Consider the following 12605-nt stretch of genomic DNA (forward strand, 5'->3'; position numbering starts at 1 on the left):
GCACGGGTAGGCTCAGGTGCAACATGGGGGGCTTAAACACAGACACGGCACTGGGAGGAGGAAAACCCTGGATGTTTTTAGGACAGGCATGGTTGTGTCTGGGATTCGCTCCAGGTGCAGGCTCACTGGTGTCCCCAGGAATTCATACTCTAAAGTCCTAAGGCCCGGTTCCTCAGAACAGAATCCTACCTGGGGACGGAGCCTAAAGAGGTAAAGTTAAATAAGGTTATCCGGTGGACTCTAGTCCAGCATGACGGCCTCCCCTTGGAAGAAGGGGCCACCTGGGCACAGGGAATCTGCATGAAGACAGGAGAGCACAGCTCTCTCCAGGCCCAGGAGAGGCCTCGGTAGGAACCAGTTCTGCCTCCACCGTGACCTGGGACCTCCCTCCTCCAGATCTGTGAGGAAACTCATTTCTGCCGAGCAACCCCGTCTGTGGGACTCATTACAGCAGCCCACGCTGACAACACAAACCCCGACATCCTGTCTGGCGAGGCTCCCTGGGGGGCTGCAGTGACCAGGCCACCTTCCTGAGGCCATCCAGCTCTCTTCTAGCAGAGAGGGCTCCAGGAGATGCCTGTTATGCCCCCATCAGAGTTGCTCCTCTGTCTGCATTCAAGACTCACCAGCATGGCTCCTCTGATGGATGAGAGCAGAGCAGGCCCTGCAGGGGTCACCCTCCATCAGCACTGGCCAGGGGGTCAATGAGGGAGCATGTGGGGGCTGGGGCAGAGGAGCGAGAAGCAGCGCTTCACACTTACCTCGGGTGCATCTCCCACAAGAGGGTTGGCTTGCTTTCTTCAACAGCTGTGGTCAGCAGCATCAAATTAGACACTGGAGTCAGGCATCAGTGACAGCAGGAAGAATCAATGCAAGGAGCCTGCGAGCAAGAAAGTAAACACTAAAGCAAGCAAAATAAGACCACAGGATGGCTCCAGACTACCCGGGCCGCACAGAGCCTGTGCTCAGGACTGCTGGCCAGTGGCGATGCACGTCCCCACCCCAGGGCTGCGGCTGCTGCATTTCTTTGCAAGTGCAATTATTATCCTGTATTCTCACCTTAAAACAAAGACCACATGTGACCGGGTTATATTTCCCCTGGATACCATTCATGCTGTCGGGCTCCTCACTGACTGTGACGTCAGATGGGTAAAGATCCATCGTGGCCTCGGATCTTGGAGAGGTGCAGGGCCTCAGCTGTCCCCTTCCTGTCCCCCTACGCTCCACAGCAGCTGAGGTAAGGTCTGCAGGCTCCCCTCTCTGCCCTGGACCTCCTTCCAGTCCAGCTCTGCCAGGCCATCTGGGGTCCTCAGGAGAGGCTGGGATGAGAATATACAGGGCTGCAAGTCCACCCCTCCCCCAGGAAGCCCAGAGCAAGGAACAGGCCAGTCCCCTGCCTGGGGAAGAGCTCTGTCCAGCCCTTAACACTACTGCTAATTAAAGCCCATGGCACAGGCACAGAAGCTTGTTTTACTACTTTGCTCTCAGTGTTGGCATTAATCTAGGTGAAGGACCCTGGTGCAGAAGGGTGATATAAGATGCTCCTGCACAACTCCTCATAGTCACCTCTGCCCAGTCCTCCATCCAGGATTTTGTCATTGGCCTGAATAAGCCCTTCTCCTCCTCCTCCTCCCCCTCCCCACCTCCTCCCTCCTTCCCCTCCTCCTCCTCCTCCCCCTCCTCCTCCCCTTCCCCCTTCTCCTCCTCCCCCTCCTCCCCTCCCCTCCTCCTCTTTCTCCTCCTCCTCCCCCTCCTCCCCTCCCCCTCCCCCTCTCCTTCCTCCCCTCCCCTCCTTCCCCTCTTCCTCCTCCCCTTCCCCCTTCCCCTCCTCTCCCTTCCTTTTCACCCTTTTTTTTGTACCAGGGCCCAGAGGTGCTTAACCACTGAGCCACACCCCCAGCCCTTTTTAAATTTTGAAACAGGGTCTCACTAAGTTGCTGAGGCCTTCCTAAGTTGCTGAGGCTGGTTTTGAACTTTCGATCCTCCTGCCTCAGCCTCCCCAGCTGCTGTGATCACAGGTGAGAGCCAGCACTCCAGGCCTTTCTGACCCTCTTTAAACTAAAAGTGTCATTGCCCAGCCTAAGCTTGGGGGGCTGACACCAGAGGTAATTAACCACAAATTAATTGCCATCCTAAATAGTTGTGGAAATGACTCCAATGGCCACTAAATCAATTCTTCAGCGAGGCTCATGGAACAAGGATGTGGCTGGGACTGTTCCCCAAACTTGGAGATGCAGTGAAGTGACCTGCACTTTAACAACAGAGAACCCCACACAGAGAGAACCACGGGAGAAGGAGTGTTCTCTTAAAGAGCAGGAACCAAAGCTCTGGGATCTGGAACAGCCAGGTCAATGAGGCCTCACTGGATTGTGATTTCCGGGTAGCTAATCTTGATCTAGGTTTCCCAGAACATCTATAGTTCCAAGAGGACATGTTTATAAAATAAAAGGACTATGTGGTCTCATCTGGGCAATGGCATGGAGGAGGATAACTTCAGAGATCTGTTACAGACTTTGCCATGATGAGGCAATAAAACAGCTCAAGCCAATAAATAGGGTTTAAAAGAAATCTGGGGTCATTCTAAGGTCGTTTACTACAAGGCTAAATGTGCTATAAACTTTAAAAACCTAAACCCCATCACGAGGACCTCTCTCTTCAGCACAGAGACTCAGAGAGCCTGCAAAAGTGAAGTCACCCCGCCAACTCCATTGGCCCCAGCCTTGCGAACAGAGACCACCTCCCCTGGTTGAAGACCAGCTCAGGAAGGAATCAAGAGGGCGAGGGGTGGGCCGCACAGGGCGGAGCCGCGCTGCGGTGTGGCCTGGAGAGAGGAGCTTCCACCAGAGCAGGAAGGACATGTGGCCCCGCAGAGACCCCATGCCACCGGGAAACAAGGCTGTGTCCCACAGAGAACAAGAAGTGACCCCCGGGAGCTAGGAAAAGGAACCCCGAGACCCCACACCCAGGCTGAGGAGGAGAGCAGTGCTGGCTGTGGTCCTCTCACAATGTCCCACCAAAGGTCCAGGGAGAGTCTGGTCCCCACAAGGAGGAGAGCCAACATCACTTTGAAAGTCCCAAACTCATGACTCTGGCACCTGGGCCTGCCTTTGCTGAGAGTGGACCAGGGCCCCTGGGCCAACTGCCATTGGTGGCCCCAAGTGACCTCGTCAGCTTCTCCTGAGCAGTCTCCAGCCTGTGAGAAGTAGACAGATCCCTTACTGTGTATGTGGAACGTCATGTCCAGACCCCGGCACCAAATGTGTCTGACTCTCCAATATTAATCTGAGGTAAACTCGGTACTGACTCTGACAAAGTTACTTCTGTCTGACCACTTTACAAGCCCCTTCTTCTGACCCAAACTACGGGGGGCCACTGGTCTTATTGTCACCCAGAACCATGCTTCTGTCATGAAGTCCCCCATAAATCATACACTGTGCAATCCTGGATCTCTTCATTTTTATTATTATTGTTGTTGTTATTATTAACTGTTAATTACTTTGGTGTCATGGTACCCTGGGACTGGTTGTCCTACACTAGGATCCAATCCCCAAGCTACCAACAAACAAGAGACTCCACTGAGAGGGGAGAAGCACATGGGGGAACCCACCTGCGACAGAAACACACAGGAGCCTACAGCTGAGTGGGGAAATGGGACGTTGAAACCACCCCTCCCTCCGGCACCCCAGCCTCCAGATGCACACAATGACAGAGGGTTCAGCAAGGGTGGCACTGCACTGGACACAGCCACTGAACAAGAACACCCAGCCCCAGCCCACCCCTGCCCAGAGCAGCTCAGCCCACACCAGCAGCCCCCAGGGGGAGTCTGCGCCCACTCCAGGCGTGTGGTCTGCCTCCGTCCCCACTGTCTCCACACAATGACCAACATGAGCACAGAAATTTTGAGACATGAAAAAGTAAGACAAAGTAATCACTTTCCAAAAGTCAAGGAAATCAACAAAATCAGACTGAGACGTGGTCCAGATACTGTTATTATCCAATGGCAAGTTTAAAATAAATAAGACTGATGAGTCCGACCTTTAGTGCATGAACGAGGGGAGATTTCAATCTAAAGTTGGAAATTTAAAAAACTTAAAGAAAACACTGGAAATTAAAAAGTAAATCCATGGAATCAGAAATGAAGAATGCCGGGCTGGGGATGTGGCTCAAGCGGTAGTGCGCTCACCTGGCATGCGTGCGGCCCGGGTTCGATCCTCAGCACCACATACCAACAAAGATGTTGTGTCCGCCGAGAACTAAAAAATAAATATTAAAAAAATTCTCTCTCTCTCTCTCTCTCTCTCTCTCTCTCCCCCCCCTCACTTTCTCTTTAAAGAAAAGAAATGAAGAATGCCTTTTCTAGTCTCTTTAGTAGATCTGAAACCTCTGAAGAAAGAATCATTGAATTTGAAGGTAGATCAATAGAAACTACCCAGCTCACGACAAGGGGGAATGAGGAGGAAATAAAAAATAACAGATCATGGAAGAATTGTGAAATAGCCCAGGGGCCCTACACCCAGATATCTGCAGTCCTGGAAATGTGGAAGAGAAAATAAAGCAAAAGAAACGTGTGGAGAGAAAACAGCTGAGAATTTTCTAAGAATAAAGACTTGAACCCAGACCCAGGAATATTAGAGAGCATCACTCCTCTCCCATAAGCCCCTGGTGCATTCACGGAGAGGGTGTGTGATGCTCAAGTGTTAGGTCAGATAACCAGCCCCCAGCACATGCACCAGGAGTGTCCACAACTGTCTCTGGGAATTCCTGAAAGTTAGGCATGGCTTTGGGTGAAGCATGAAGAGAGCATAAAGGAAATTCAAGGGTAAAAGACATTAGTCTCAGACTAGGAAAGGCTGGGTCAAAACTCCAGACACGCACCTGGCATTTTCTATTTTTCCTGTGTCAGGTTGTATTTTTCAATAATTCGTTCATTTCATCTAAACTGTCAAAAGTATTATTTATAAAAGTTATTAAAATGTAGTATCATGATGGCCTACTAGGGTGGAGATCTATAGTAATCCCCCCTTTCCATTCCTAATCCTGGGGTCACGTTGCCTCTTTCTTTCCACGCTCTGCCTTGCTGGATGTGTATCCATTTATGAATGTTCCCAGTAGACCGACATTTGACTCCACCGTGTCCTCAACTATGCACCTGTCTTCTGTTTCACTGATGTCTGTGTTACCCTCATTCTCCCTTCACACTCCTTCCTTTCATTTTCTCTTTTATATTTTCTTGAGAAAAGCTTAGAACATTGATTTTGGATTCCTTATTTGCTTATATTTAAAGCTATGAACTTCCCTGTAAGCCTCCATCTCTCCTCCCCTTCCTCCCGCTCCCTCCCCCTCCCTCTCTTCTCTCTTCCTCTCCCCCAACTTCCTCCCTCTTCCCCCCATTTCTCTCCCTTTCCCCTCCCTCTCTCCTCTTCTTCTCCCTCTCTCCCCCCTGCCCCCTTCTCCTCCCTCCTTCTGTCTCTTTCTTTCCTTCCCAACTCTCCCCTCCGTTCTGGGTACCACGGTGCTCCCACAGTGCTATGTGCATGAAGACTGGGTGAGGACAGTGGCCTCATTTCCATGCATGTGGTCACAGGGCCATGCAGATGCCTCTGGCTTTTTCCTACCCCAACAATCCTCCGCTCTTCCACAGAACTACCAATTCCCCTCGGAGCAGAAAAGCACTTGCTGGTCTCAATTCCCCTAGAAGTGATTTGTCTCTGGAATCCTGTTTCTTCAGACTTTGCAGTCTCTTAAATGACCTTTTAAAAATAGTCTACTTTTAAAAATTCATCGGTTTTTGCTAGTTTCTGTGGCGCATGTGAGAGTTGGTTGTGATCTTCAGCATCTCGGTCTGAGGAAGAAGCTCCCACTCCACAGACACCTCCTGGCTGATTGTCACGTCCAGCCCCTGCGCCCGTCGCTCAGGACACAGCAGTGGACAAGAGCGGTCACCAGCCCTGTGGACGGGAACATTAGGGTCGGAGCAGTGTGTCCAGGCACCTGAGGACAGCGGACAAGAAGCGGGGCTCCCGGGTCCCCATGAGCCCACTCGCCTGGCTGGTGTTGGAAGGGCACACTGAGGCCCTTTTCATTGTTTCTTTCCTTTTCACCTATTTTTATGTGAGCTTATTTTCCCTGTATCCTCTTTACCTTTAGAAATCACAACTAGGGCTGGGTTGGGGCTCGGAGGTAGAGCGCTTGCCTAGCATGCGTGAGGCACTGGGTTCGACACTCAGCACCACCTAAAAATAAAATAAAAGTATGTGTTCACCTACAACTAAAAAATTTTTTAAAAAATCACAACTAAAGCCAACTCAGCTATCTGACGACTCACTCATCCTATTCAGACAGCCAGTGAACACAACAGAAAATACATACAAATCCTCGCAGTGAAGCCTACTTCTAGATGATCTTGCCTCTCCAAACCTAGCATTTGCTTGGTTTTGTTCCTTCACTCTTAAATATAATAGATCAGCAGACAATTCATATTGACTCATATTCACCACTAAACAATCTGTAGGACTGCAGAAATGCCAGGTGGCCGCATGTCAGATAAAGCTCCAGGCAGGGCCCGCGGTGCCAGCAATCAGCGGTCAAGTGAGAGCTGTTGTCTGTTCGCTCCGTCAGGCAAACCTGCACAGGGCTCTGCCTACCTCTGTGGCACCTCGCAGCGTCCTGCCCTGCCCGTCACCCAGGACCCCTCCAGGGCCGTGGTGCCCACTCCACCCTCATGGCTCCCACAGAGCAGTGGGCACCGAGCACTGGATTGGGAATTACAAATTAGTCTCCACCTAGGTCTGCCATTAACGAGCCATATGTCCTGGGCCAGTGACTTCCCTGTCCTCAGGCTCCCATTCCTCCTCTGTAAAATGAGGAGGTGGGACTATCGAGGCCTCTGGGTACCACCACCTGCCACATCTTAGTTTGTGGTAATTAGCCAGTGCTGTTTTGCAGCTGTGCATGGTTCCTGCAAGCCAGGTACTGAAATGAGGAAAGCTTGTCCTTCTTCCTGGCCCCTGGTCTGTGCTCTGCTGCTGTTTTTTGGTTTGGTTTGGTGTGGGTTTTTTGTTTGTTACCAGGGATAGAATCCAGGAGCACTTAACCACTGAGCTGCCTCCCCGGCTTTTTATTTTTTAAAACAGGGTCTTGCTAAGTTGCTGAGGCTGGCCTTGAATTCGAAATCCTGCTGCCTGAGCCATGGGATTATAAAGGTGTTCCATCACGCCCTCTGGTTTGAATGGGTTTCTCCTTCCAAAACTCATGATTGCCCTGCATAACAGTTTTGAAGTGGCAGAGCCTTTGAGGGAGGTGATTAGGTCATGGGGCACCACCCTGGGAAAGGACAGCTGCCCATCACGGGAGCCTCCCAGGACTGGCCCGGCCGTGGGAGCAGGTTGTCATAAGCTGAGTTCAGCTTCCCAGCCCACTCTCTTGCTCCCTCCCCCACCACAGGAGCTCTCTTGCATGCTGCCTGCCATGTGATGACCTCTGCCTCGTGACACAGCCAGGGGGCCCTCAGCAGGTGCTGCCATGCCCTTCTGGCTCTCCAGCTTTCTGCCCTGCTGGCCTCAGGTATTCCATTAGAGCCACACAAAGGGGAAGGATCAGGCCACCCCCCAGTCTCACCCTAACTTCTCCAGGTCACTTGGACCAAGGATAAAGCACTGGGAACAATTTAAAGCCTTAACCAACCTCAGTTGTGGGAAAGAAAAGAGAGGACACTAATGAGTAGTGTTGGGAGTGGGGCTCAGATGAGCCAAGGTCACATCCTGCTCCTTCCAGCCTGCAAGTCCCATAACACTGTGCTGGCTTAATAAGGACTCGATAAACACAGTATTGTTATCGCCTTAGCAGACCACGATCAAAATATTAAGACAATGGAACTAAGTTCTTTGATAGTTTGAACCATTGTTCTCGCTCACCCCGTCATGCTGCGGATGTGGTGGCCACCTGCCTACTGAGACTGAACTCGCTGTGCGGCTTCCTTTAGTCAGTCAGTGTTGGGGTGTGGGAGAGATGCACGGAGAGGCTTTGAGAGCAGGTCCATAGTGTGGCATGGTCTCAGGGGACCTGTGTTGCCCACCCGGTGGAGGGCCAAGGTAGCTACTACCCACATGGACCAAGCCCAGCTGCAATCTGAAGCCAAAACCCAGCCTAGCATTGCAGGGTTGCCGTCTCCATGAGTGTGTGTGGAGGATTGTTGCTTTAAGTGGCTGCACTCTGGGCTGGCTCATTGCACAGTGTCACTGTGTCATGGCCAACCAAGGGGTTATTCAGAGTCAAAATCTAAACAAGGCAAAACTTCTGGGTGTCAACCATGTGTCCTGATTGCCGTATTTCCACGCACCTACTACCTCTCTAGCCCTTGGTCTGGGGTCAGCGCACCCTGGAAAACCTTCCTTGAGTACTCCTCTGCCAGGTCTTAGGAATATCTTGCAAACAATATAATATCTGTGCCCTCTTCATGGCTACTGAGAGCCGTGGATAAATTAACAAAAAATAATGATTCAGTGAGTCAGGGACTATTCTAGAAAATGCCAGCCTGCTATGAAGGGACACCTGACCCCACTGTGGGGTCAGAGAAGGTGACAGGGCACAAACTGAGACCTAAAGAAGGGTAGAATAAGGAGTGGTTTGCAGGGAGGGTCTCCCACTGAGGTCACAGAGAAGTGAATGGGCACAGCAAGCCTGTAGGGCGGAGCTCCTGCCCCAAGTCCCCAGGTGCCTCCCCTGGTGCTCCCCTAGTGAGCTGGCCAGCCACAGACCTCAGGCTGGACTCATGCCGGTCTCACCCTCCCACGGGGAACTGCTGGGACTAGCTGTGCTGGGTCCACTGCGGGAAAGCTTGAGTGTGCACATCCTGGAAAGGGCTGGCACGGGCTGCTCTCCCAGCCGGCCGGCCCCGCTGTTCACACTCGCCCAGCCTGGAGTCACCTTCCTTATCCTCAAGGTGCCAGGGCTGAAGGAGGCGCCCTCTGCCCTGGGAGGAAAGCCCTGGGGACCCGGGGCTTCCCCAGGCTTTTCAACCAGCACCAAGTCCTTCCTTCCCCGGGGCAGTGGCAGTGACCCTGGGCTCTCCCGGGGCGCACCCTTGCAGGGGCACAGTTTCTTACATCCCAGGACCGTAGGTGGCTGGGGTTTGTGACTCCCCCACGGACAGTGTGGAGACTGGACGGGGTCACCACACACAGATCACAGCTGGCAGGGAGCTCAAGACCCAGCTGCAAGACCATTATCTGGACATTGGATATCTGTTGCTTCTGGGGCTGGAAACCCAGATCTGCAAAGGGAAAGGACCACAGCACTGGCTCCCCCGCTCCTGGAAGGCGGCTTCAGCTCCTCCATCACCAGGCTGACTGGACCCTGCTCTGTCCCCACGTGCCATCACTGTGTCCCCACGTGCCATCACTGTCTGCCCCATCAGCTCCCCATGAGCATGCACAGGCACATATGAACACACACATGCCCAGAAGCACACACGCACACTAAAGCACCTGCACATACCAGCACGAACCTCACACATACACGCACACAAACGAACACACACACATGCACTCACATGAGCACACTCATTCACAAGCACACACACAAGCTCGTGTGCTCACACACTTGTCACAGATTCAGTCACACACATTCACAGATACCAGTCACACACAAACACACACACAGGAGTAGGAGCCCAAGGGGTTGAAGGTCAGGCTGCCACTGCACACAGCAAAGATGGCCCCCTGCAGCTTCTGTGGTCAGCACTGACTCATCGGGCTGCTCAGGATGGCCCTCCATGGTCTCCCCTCCTCCAGGGCAGGAGGTGGCTGGCTGTGCCCTAGTCTGGCTCCTGTCTGGGTGGAGAACCTGAGGGAGAAGCCGGGCGGGCTGGGGGTTGTCTGTGGTGTGTCTTGTGGGGGTTTGGTGTGTGGGGGAGTGTGGAGAGGTGGCGGGGTGTGCACAAAATCAACAGCATTCAGAGCAGCAGTGCCCAAGGAATTCTAGAAGGAGAATTCTTCCTAAGCCTTCTTTCCCAGGTTTTCCCAGTTTCTCAAATTTTCTTAATGTCAATTTCCCAGCTTGGCCCTAACTCAAAGGTAAGTTTCTTTTCTGGAAATAGAAATTCTCTAATCAATACACTTCTGAGCAACATCAGCAAATGCAATTTAAGGGCAGATTAAAGTTCAGATTTTCCCATCAACCTGAAGGAACACCCGGGAATGTGCAATTCCAAACAGACCATACCCCGGAAGCAGCTCCTTGCCTCTGCTGGAGAGGAGTTTCCAGGTTGGGCCTGTTGAAGAAGGCGGTGGGCATCGGACCTGCTTCCTGCAGGCCTTCCTGCAGGCTGACCAGGGCCAGTCCAGAGCTTTCCTCCTCCGCGGCAAGGTCGGCTTCCTCACCAGGCGCATCTCGGCAGACCTCTTGCCGAATACCTCTGCAAAGGACACTCAAAAGTGCAGAGGCCACATTCACTGTGCAGATCGCCAGGGAGCACCAGGCAGGTCACTGACATTGGGCAGCAGAGTGGGGGCCAGGTGGACAGCAGAGCTGCCCGCACTGGCTTCTCTCTCATTCCACACCAGCTCCCTGAGGACAGAGTGAGGGAGAGGGCAGGTGGACACCAGGGAGGGTCCCTCTCCAGAAGTAGCAGCCAGCCTCAAAAGGCAAAGCCGGCTGTCTCCAGGCCAAGTGTCCTGGGAGGAGTCGGGGAGGGGGAGCAGGAAGAATGGAGGGAAGAGGAGGAAGAGGGCCGTGGTGGCTGCACTAAGCAGCCCAGCAGGTAGTCCCAGGCCTCCTCCCCGTTTGTGCCCAGATGGCCACTGTCTGCTCCTGGAGCCAGAGACGCAAGCACCACATTAATGGGGGCCTTGGACCCTGGATTCTGGAGGGGTCGACCCAGCAGGAGCCTACCATGGAGGGAAGCAGGGAGCAGAGCAGGGGGTACCTACTGCATCTGCTCCCTTGGGTGGTCCCACCACTGACTGGCCACCTTCTCATCAGCTGACTGAGCTCAGTGTGTTGGGTCAGGCTGCTGGTAACAAAATATAGGTGACCCTCCACAGCAGGGTCCAAAGTGTGGCTTTTGATCCTGATGATGCAAGAGCAATCTGCATTCAGCCTTTGAACTTGGGTCTTTTCCTGGGCTAGTGCTATGCAGTCCAATCCATGCTCTGGATGCTGGGACAGCTCACAGTGTGAGCCAGGTTGCTCGGTTGATTAGGCATATTAAGTGCATTTTTAAATTAGGATATTTACAACTTATTTATTAAAACATGACCTATCATAAGCCTGGGAGTGTCTGCATCACAGATTGGGATGTTTATAAAGAATAGACACTGATTCCTCATGTTCTGAAGGCCAGAAAATCCAAAACCAAGGTGCCAGCAGACTTGGTGTCTGGTAAGGTGTGTTCCTTACCAGTGGTGACCTCTGGCTGTCCTCCTGTGGAAGAGGGACTAGCTAGCTCTCCTCAGTCTCCAATCCAGAGCTCCTCCCTCAGGGCCTGCTCACCTCCCAAGGAGGCCCCCGTTTGGGGTAAGACCGTGACTGGAGAGTTGGGGGATGCAAACGTTCAGTCATGGCAGAGATTGACAGTGCGCTACAGCGCGAGCACCCTGTCCCCACATCCCTCTCACGCCTCTGCCAACAGCCCTCAGCAGACTGTCCTCAAATGCCAACCTGAGGACACCCTCACTGTCTCTCTGGGACCCTCCCAACGCAGCTGAGTTGGGCAGGTACCTCCTCTCTCGCTCTCCCATCTTTATGTCTCCAGTCTGCCCAGGCCTCGGGGAAAGCCGGCTTACTGAAGCGATCCTAGGAGCACATATACAGAGCCCCCCTTTTCCTTTGGGGGGATGTTCCAAGACCCTCAGTGGATGCTATAAGCACTGGCAGTGTCAAACCCAGCCTAGACGGTGTGTTTTTTCCAACAGTGTACATCTACACCTGAGAGAAAGTTTTATTTATAAATTAGGCATAGAAAGATCAACAACAACTTCCTGTAGATCTAAGCCACCTCTGCAGGCCGTTTTTTGTTTTTTGTTTTTTTCTTGTTGTTAAGTAGAGAGCTTTCACCTTTCCACTCAAAGGAAGCACTTTACAGCTTCTCCTGGGCATCTTTGAAGCCCCTGCATCACTACTACCATCAATCCCCCGTGGTCAGGAGCATTGTGCTACCGTGGCGATTGACCTGGTGACGAAACAGGAGCTAGTGACTGGTGGGCGGGCAGTGTAAACAATGTGTTGACGCAGGACACAGATGATTCACATGGTGGGGGACAGAGGAGACAGTGAAGGCCTCCATCACCCCACTCAGAACAGGGTATACGGTTTAAAACATGGATTCTCGATTTCTGGAATTTTCCACATAGTATTTTTGGACCATGGTTGACTGTGGGTAAACAGCATAAAATGAAACTGTGGATGAGGGGCTCTTCCAAACTCTGACGTCACCGTTGTTCACAGGATCCTCCTACCACCCCTGGCTGTGGTGAAACCCGGTCCCCCACACGGCGGTCGCTGCACTTGTTACACTCTCCAGGGTGTGGTCTCGTCCCCCAGAGCACCAGGGAGTGTGGGTGCCGGGTCTCCACGGCCGCTTCCCAACCGCTGCTCGCCCAGCCCCA

General features: G+C 52.7%; 1 long non-coding RNA gene across 1 annotated transcript in view; it reads right to left on the minus strand.

The window, feature by feature from the left end:
• LOC144365682 (uncharacterized) overlaps positions 1-11007 on the minus strand; it is a 54850-nt gene extending 43843 nt beyond the window's left edge. Inside the window, exons 1-2 of the long non-coding RNA XR_013424434.1 lie at positions 10222-11007; positions 762-880 (exon numbers count right to left, since the gene is read on the minus strand). This is a non-coding gene — a long non-coding RNA (uncharacterized LOC144365682). The remainder of the gene's footprint in view (positions 1-761; positions 881-10221) is intronic.
• Between the last annotated feature and the right edge of the window lie 1598 nt (positions 11008-12605).

Source organism: Ictidomys tridecemlineatus, chromosome 7, assembly GCF_052094955.1.
Source record: "Ictidomys tridecemlineatus isolate mIctTri1 chromosome 7, mIctTri1.hap1, whole genome shotgun sequence".
In the NCBI taxonomy this organism is placed as follows: domain Eukaryota; kingdom Metazoa; phylum Chordata; class Mammalia; order Rodentia; family Sciuridae; genus Ictidomys; species Ictidomys tridecemlineatus.